This window comes from Aulonocara sp. 'chitande type north' Nkhata Bay, linkage group LG12 (genome assembly GCF_057382095.1).
Source record: "Aulonocara sp. 'chitande type north' Nkhata Bay isolate Kocher_YH1m ecotype deep benthic linkage group LG12, A_spYH_male_GT1.1, whole genome shotgun sequence".
NCBI classification, from domain to species: Eukaryota; Metazoa; Chordata; class Actinopteri; order Cichliformes; family Cichlidae; genus Aulonocara; species Aulonocara sp. 'chitande type north' Nkhata Bay.
Window position 1 is genome coordinate 37958931 of NC_141355.1, and position 8627 is coordinate 37967557.

General features: G+C 43.4%; 1 protein-coding gene across 4 annotated transcripts in view; it reads right to left on the minus strand.

Annotated features, from left to right (window-relative positions):
- The window catches only part of ypel1 (yippee-like 1), a 30126-nt gene extending 21842 nt beyond the window's left edge, over positions 1 to 8284 (minus strand). Inside the window, exon 1 of one of the 4 annotated variants that reach the window (XM_086315510.1) lies at positions 7700 to 8284. The gene's annotated coding sequence lies outside the window, so the exon portion shown is untranslated. Of the gene's footprint in view, positions 1 to 9; positions 4335 to 4592; positions 5079 to 6543; positions 7676 to 7699 lie in introns of those variants that run through there. The other 3 variants (XM_086315511.1, XM_086315509.1, XM_086315512.1) reach the window with 3 other exon arrangements.
- Between the last annotated feature and the right edge of the window lie 343 nt (positions 8285 to 8627).

An 8627-nucleotide genomic window follows, 5' to 3' on the forward strand; every position in this document is an offset into this window, starting at 1 on the left:
ACGTTTCACCTGCTCTCAAACTATTTTCTTCTTCACAGCACATGATAGAAACCAGCCTGTCTTCATTTTGTCTCTTTAGACTGAAAGATGCGAGAAGAGATCAGCAGCTTGGAGATAAGTCAGAGGAATTTCTCAGGAGAAACAAAAATCGTTCAAAAGACAAAAATATACAGGATTTCGAATCTAAAACTCGGCACCAACTCTTGTGCCTGTAGAAACTTAAGGAAATGCTGCTCAGATGTCAGTTTTTCAAGTAGCTCGATAAGTTTTCCTCTCATGTCATTAATTTACACGAACAAATGGCTCATAATCATTTTTGTTGGACACTTGACGTCAAAGTATGTTAATGCACGCCGAACGATCCAGGCAGTGTTTTCAGTAGGAGAAGTGTTGCATCACTCAGCCGAGTGATTTCTTCAGTCTGGAATGAACTTGGCTGACTGATGAAACGTTTGTTTATATGAATCAACTTTCTGGGATTTTATGTCAAAGGATACCATTAGTCACATCTCTTGGCCTTATCTTGGAACGTGGCGTTTAAAGAAGAAAGAGGCACGACTGTCTGCAAAGGTTTCAGAGGTAAAAGTGAAAGCAGGCACCTGCAGCGCCGCAGTAAAAACTGCACACCAGCACAGCTGCTGAGACAATGAAACAGAGGCCCGATAATAGGTGCGAGCTTTGAAAGGGGTTCATGAAAAACACGTCTGCAGATCTACACAGATGCTAAACATCCACCCACGTGGAGTCTTCCTTCTCCTCCTCCTACTCCTGTTTGCAAGCATGCGACTCCCAGCTGACCAATAAGAGATTAATGCTCACATAAAAATGCATATGTGGAATTTTTTTAACCTCAAAAAGAAAAAAAAAGAGAGCCCGGAGTGACAGACCTGCACAGATCTGCCACAACATTAAAACCACTTGCAGGTGAAGTGAGTGACATTGATGATCTCGTTAGGATGTAATGTCCTGCGGGGACTCGTCGGCTCCTGGAACTGCACTGACATGCAGATGTTACTTTCACACTGCTACGGTTACTCTGCGCTTCCTGTGGGACTGTGCAGGTAGGGGGAGTTGTTAGAGTCATTTAAGCGCACCTGTACAGGCTAGAAACCGAGCCTAAATAAGCTCAGTGTAATCGATCTCTCCCCCTCTGCCTCCTTTGATTTGGTTTGCTCCATCTTTTGCTTTCTGCTAACAGCACCACCACACATATCGCTTCTCCATACACAATCAGAAGTCTGTGTTGGCAGGGGTCTCCCACAGCAAACTGTGTCCCCACATTTGTTAAAATGAATAAATATGATCACAAAAGTTTGCAAAGGTCTTTGCAAGAATGTTTTAAAATGCATTTAATTATTAAACCAGATCCAAACAGCATGCAGACTTTTTCCCAGATTTCAAACTTCCACGGACATGCCTGAACAAGCCCCATCCCAGACACCAAGGCTGTGATCCTGGACTGAATCTAAATCAAGAAAAGACTAAAAGTAGGTGTTAAAAACATCCCACAAACAGACTTGGATAAAAGAATAAAATGAGAGGATATTTTGTGCTCGCCAAACTAAAAGCAAATAGAAAAACTGAGGAAGTGTTCTTAGTTTTAGTTTTCCCCCCAGTGTGGTCGGGTTTGTGACACAACCAGCCTCACGAGGATTTGGAGTGTGTGATTACTGGGATGTCCACCGGACTGTGACTCAACTTCCTTCACAAACTGTTGCATTTTGCTATTGTGAGCATCGTATCTTGGCCCTTAGTAAAACCCGCACTTTTATAAAATTCAGAAAATAAAACTAACCTGAAGCTAAACATTGCAAACTAAACTGCAACGAGTAAACCCACGAAGAGCTAATGCAAAGCCCCACCCACTCGGTGTCCTGACCTTTAAACTTCTCAGAATAATCATGATTAATCGTTAGGTTTGTGCATTGTAGCCAGGCCAGAAAACACATTTTTATTTACTGAGGCATTTCTCCACATTTACACAAAATAAATGAATCACTGCTGTAACTTTTAAAGGTGCAGTGGAACTCACGCAGAATTCGATTTGAACACATTCAGACCCACTCACTGTTCAGCTCTGCAGACAAACATTCACTGCTGTGCATGGTGCTAAAAATAGCATTGTATTCATTTTTAAAAATCATATTTTGTGTCATTTTCTATTTTACTGGTTGCTGCATGTGAAGAGCACACGCTGATTGAAGGTGCTAAAGGTGACGGACTGATTGATTGGCTGATTGAAGGTACATGTATTGATTTGCAGCAGTGTATCAGCAGCCAGGAGGCGCAGAGCACCTGAACACTGGTGTCGAGTTTCTGGACACCTGTTGAATGCACGCCTGATATTTGCTGTGCTTTTAGCGCTGATTAAGTTTCCACCGACAGCTGAGAAAAGTCATCTTTGCCTGCTTGTGTTTAACTTTGTTACTGATTTACAAAGTGCATCTTCCCTCATATGGATTTTTTTAAGCCTTTTTCTGCTGAACTACTGACTTTCAGGAAATGAGCAACACGCAGTAACTTTACCAGAGAGTCAAAGTCCTCAGCCCCTAAACATGCAGGGCTAACGGAATGCTAATCGGGTTAACTAAGGTTACTAGGTTAAGGGAGATAAAATTAACCGTGGTAAACACACCCGGCTGGATCTTGATAAATCTTGAGGACTTTAGATTAGATTTCCCAAAACTACACAGCTTTAACGTCATCTGACTAAACTGTGAATGTCAGTTGGGTTGGCATGGTTACCATAATTGGATGGATAAACACAGTTAATGGCTACATAGATGTTACAAACGGTGCCTTTATAGATCCAGGACATGCATTCCCCTTCCTGTTTGTCCCATTGCAATGTGATTGCAGTTCAGGTTGGGGTGCAGTAGGGGGCGCATCGTGAGCTCATCCTCCATAAATGGTGGTAAATTGTGCTAAATGACTGAGACAAATGCATATCAACAACACCTCCAAACGGGTATGAAATGACATTCACACACTTCTGTTTTTCTTGCAGGGAAGCCAAAATTCTCCCAAATAAAAATGGCCGAGGATGTAAAGGGACCCATGGTGCTGTGAGGTTCCTGATACCCACAGAGATGTGTTTCCCTCTCTCACCCTGGCCTATTAAAATCATGTTGAAAACTGGATGAAGAATATGAAATGTTTATATTTTCGGGCTCACCAGCGCCCCCTATGAAACCAGAGCGTGAGGATTCCTGAAGTTTGCAAATTCTCTGGCTCACATTTCCCATGTTGACTGAAATATACGGTGAATCCGACTCTGTGGATCATATTTCCCCATTCAAACACCAACCAGCACATTGTACACCCAAACTCTCAGACTTTCACTTTTATCTCTCAAGAGTTGCTAAGTGAAGGAAAAATCCACCACACGCCTCTCTTAATATAATCTCTGCATAGCAAAGGTTGCCCCGTTAGACAGAAATCCCCTCAAAACAATAACCCTGCGGCCCTGCGAGGGAAAACAATTAAAAAGGCTCGAGAAGTTTCCAATTGAGCTCAATGTGCCGCAACAGGAAGAGCAGCACCGAGACAGAAGCCAGCAGCCAGACAGAAAACAAAGGAACTTCCGCAACTCAACAGGAAGCAGCATGAAGCATGGCTGCTCTGCAAACACAAACACACGAATATATACGTATGCATACACAAAAACACACACACAATCAGCCAGGTAAAAACCTGACATGCAGACACACTCTGGCCCACAGAGGCCCCACGCAGAGAGCCACGTTTACATACATACAGTATAATCTGCACAGGTGCCGAGGCCTAATCCCTGCATGAAAAGGACAAAATCCCCTCTGAACTAGCTCAGTTTAACCCCAGTGGCACGTACACAATGAAGGTAAACACAAACGCACGCACACACACTTTATAAGCCAAGTTGCTGACTTCAGGCCATTTAAACCACATGTTCTGTTTCTTTGATGAAACTTTAACATTTCTGGAGTTTTGCAGATAAAAGTGCTGATAAAACACTTTAAACACGACGCTTTGAATCCTGCAACATTGTCTCCTCCTCCTATTGTGTCCATGCACTCCATCGCCTGCCATCTCACCTTCTGCTTCTGTTTTTTAATTAAACAAAAATATCTTTCTGCTTTTAAAAAATTAAAAGCAGAAAGATATTTTAAAAGGGTGGCAATGTGAGTGGAGAGGACAGGTAACAGCTGACATTCGCACTGAGCAAAGTGAAAACAAAGAGGCAGCACAGTGTGCGTCTCTGGTAACCACTAACAGGAAGAGTGTCCAGACAAAAGACTCGCTCCCTTCATCACTGAGTCCAACCAAAACAAGCCGATAACATGCGTTTTCGCTGAAAGTCTTACGATCCAAAGCAGTTAATCTGACCGTTAGACGCGTTTGCAGCCCTCCCAATTCCTCCTGCTCCTCTTCTAAATTTGTTTATGCCCAACAAAGAGCACGACGCCAGCTCAGGCGCAACAGTGTTGCTGTCTGCTTTCATTGTTTGTTTTTCTGAGCCTGGCGCTGTCTCTGAATCCAGCGCACACAGAACCTCGGCTGCTGCTTTCTTTCAGTTTTTAGGCAAACGGCGCTTCAGCTGCTGCTGTACTCACCACCTGGATCAGATCTGAGCAGAGCGCAGCTCGGTGGAAAACTGCTTGCTGGAGGAAGAGACAGAGAGGTGTTGTTGTTGGGGGGTTTTTGCACTTCTTGTTGCTTTTTGGACTTAAAGAAATGATTGTCGGCGTCCCAGGCTCTGGTCCATGGGTGATGCTGCCAGATGGGAACTTATTGTTGCCTCCTTTGGGTGATGACGGTTCTCATTTTTCCCCACACGGGCTTTTGTTGTGCCTTTTGTGTGCGCAATGGACTGGCCTGGTTACTTTACGAGGACGTCACCACGTGGGAGGGAGCGTGAGCTTTGATTAACAGCCCAGCTGACCAATAGATGCCTGTGCTGCCTTCAGGCTCCCTTGGGAAAGATGGATTCCAGATTAAGAGCGCAATTCAAGGTAAAATGGTGTGTTTGTGCGATTTTAATGCCTGCCATTCTCTTTAAATCCACCCTTTGAGAACTCTTATTTTATAAAAAGCACAACTCTGTTTTAAAGTTTATTTGTAAACTTTAATCTTGTAAATATTTGTCTTTGTTTACTGGTACATTTGTACTTCATTTACTTTAGATTACCAAAGTATTTTCGACTATTTTTTAAAAATGTGATTTCCACTAATTAGTATTTATATCCATATTTACAAGATTTCTTTTGAAACTTTAAATGCTTTTGGATCCTTTTGGAAAGCCATACTTGGAATTTTTAGTCAACGATCCATCCTTGCTTTATTCTTATCCTGCTTATCCACTTCAGAGTCATGTGGAAGGTGGAGCTTATCCTTGCCTTCAGGCAGTTTACAACCAATTTCCAATCACCAATTAACCTAACATGCTTTTGGACCATGGGAGGAAGCCGAAATGCCTGGAGTGGACACGCAAACACCACACAGAAAGGATCAGATTTGACTTTTGCTTGGACAGGGAAAGAATCACTTTCTTATTTTAGCTCAATACCAGCAGAAAGCCATCTGGCATATGGCTTCAGCTGGAATATGTGCCAAAGTGCAACAACATCTATGAGACATGACAGCTAGCAAGCTAAAGAAGCACAAATTTGGTCCCCTCCAAACATGCCAGAGGCAGTCAGAGGTTTTTGCTGGACTGTGTGAGAGGTAAAGGAGGCAGGCTGCATGCCAGTGGAGATAACTGCAGAGCCATGAAAATTGGTGCCTCAATTTTTTTCTTGTTATTTAGGTTACATTGTTAAATCGTTGTTTAAATGATTAGTAGAAATTGTTTTTGTGGATGGATTTATGCTGCTTAATTTGGTTTTATAAAACAAAATGTTCCCAGAGTCTTCCACCCACATGTTCAGCCAGAGTTTTTCTCTTTGCGAGTCTGAAATTGGTCATAAATGGCATTATCACGGTTTCCTTGTATCACTCTTTAGATGTCTGTGTTTCTGCTGTGACAGACTGTCATCTACTTATTTCCCAGAAAAGACAATCGCATATTTCTGCTTGGAGACCACACAAAGGAGGGAGAACACCCCCCCTACATGTTATTGTTTTTACTGTCGAGATTATTTCCCATGCGGCTTGAACGCACCACAAAAGGGAGGTGGGAGCGCGCAGACACCCGGATGTGTAAATAAATACAAGATGAGAATATGAATCTGGATTCTGTCCTCTACTTCACACACAAAGCAAAATAAAAATCAGACACACTCGTGTGTGTGCAGCTCGGTTCCCCACCTGCGGATCTTCGAGTTAAATGAAGAAGATGATGCGTTTGCGTTCCCTCCAATCACCCCGATGATTAATTATTTCAAGATCAATAATAATGAATCTGTGAGTTAACCAAATAGAACTAAGAAAATGATTGTTTTCATGTTCTTTACAACTAAACAGTCAGACTTACATCATCCGGAAACGTCATAACTGAGTAATAACGAAATAATTAACGGTCGTTTTTCTAAGAGGCAACAACATAGGCGATAAAACAAAGCCTACCACTGTGACAAAGACCAGCAGGTTCCTTCAATGCTCTGTCACGTGATGAAGATGTTTTTATGGAATAAGAGGCACAAAAACAGCAGCCTTCCTCCTCACCCTCCTCCTCCTCCTGCAGCTGCTGCTGCTGCGCTGTTTATGTGTCAGCGCTGCATCATCCTGTCACTGGACATCACATCTGGAACAGGACGCCACGAATGATCACACCAAACATTAACAAAGGTCTCATATTAAATAGTACAGCTTGTCCTCTTCTTACCCTTCCGCTCCTGGCGTCGTGGGCGCGCTTACCTTAAACAACATTTCATGTTTCTCCTTTTGTTTATTTTTAAAGTGTTTCATAACAATAATAATGAACTGTATCGTGAGGACTGTCGTGTTGTAACAAACCCTGAGGGGCGATATTGCTTCACCACGAGGGCGGCTGATGATGATGATGATGATGATGATGCATGTAAACACAATATTGCAGCTTCCTTCAAGAGGTGCAGGCAGAATGCGCGTGGACGTTATGAAATCCGTCCTTTCGCTGTGTTTTTGTCGCCTGTTCACGTGGCATTATAAGCCCTCCCCTCCTACCTACACACACACACACACACACACACACACACACACACACACACACACACACACACACACACAAATCTGACCGAGATCTGCAGCCAAAAAAGCGCACCGATGATGATGGTGGTGGTGATGAAGGCAGCGCAGATAATCAGCTGAAAGCAGCGGCAAACCGTGCTTTTTTCTGCTCTTGAACACAACTTGGAGATCAAATTACAAAACGTGTCCCATTAAAGGAGAGGATGTTGTAACCTTATAATTAATGTAAGCAGATTGGTAAAGCCCCACGGTTACATAAATCCACCCGAGCTGCCATCCTGTAAGACCACGGACTTCCACAATGGGGACTAAATGATATCATCTCAAATTCTAGAGGGTGACACCTGATTTTTATTTCTTCCCCGACGCGTCAGACAGTTTAAACCAGCCCCACAGACACGCAGAGCAGGCTTTAAATACGGAAAAACTCCTCTGGTGCAACAGGAAATAGAGTGTGACAAGATCTGCACACACTCTTCTAAAAGCACCACAGCACGGGTGTATCTGACCAGTACATGCGTGTCCTCCAGCAGGTCACTGCTTCTGCACTTACCCCAAAAACTCTTCACCTTCCTCCCCGTCAGAGAACCAAAACAACCCGGCCAAGAAATCGAAGCTTTTCCCTCTGAACCAGCAGTGTGGATACCAGTTTAGAAAACAAACAAAAGAAATAAATTAAAATAAAATAAAATAAATGAGGATAGCTTCACCGTCCCATAAAGGCAGCAGCAGCCTCTTTAGGTCGAGCCCAGAGCCATTAAAGTCTCCAGAAACATCAGTGTCCTCGTTGGAGTTTCAATGCGTTCACAAAGCAAAAGCGTGAAGAGTGCAGCGTGGGCGAAATCCCCAAATCCCATCCGCTTGTTTGGGATCAGAGCGAGTGCATGCTGGGGTGCACCTCTGTACCTTCAGCTCTCCGACATCAGCGGCAGGACAGGCCGAGCTGTCCCGACTGCGGCCTTTTTTATACTGAAATCCTAATTAGCTCTCTGATGCGCGCACAGCCGCGTTCACGGCCGCGGATCTGTCAATTATAAGCGTCGCCTCGGTGTCTGCAGCTTCTCTTTAGCGTCAGCGCCGCACGCTTAGAAGGAAAACTTCAGCAAAAAAAGTGCAGAAAAGGCGCAGTTTTATCTCCATCTATCGGTGATGCGTTTAAGTGTCGCAGGAAATGGCGGGTGTCAGACACAGCCCGTGAGAAAACCACGCGGAATCCAACTTCAGCACAAGAATGAGAAATGAAAGAACCCCCCCCACACACACACACACAAATGCAAACTTCTAGAACTATCAAAGAAACAAACAGGAGCTTAAACAGTTTTCTGTCTTCCATTTATTTCACGTTATTCGTTTTCTGGTGTTTTAATTATTATTTTTTTTCTTAGCTGTATAATTTGTGGCTTAAAAGTGAGAGAGTAAAATCTACAATATGTATCCACAATTCACTCCTGCATCTCTTTGCTGGCTAACCAATCGTCCCT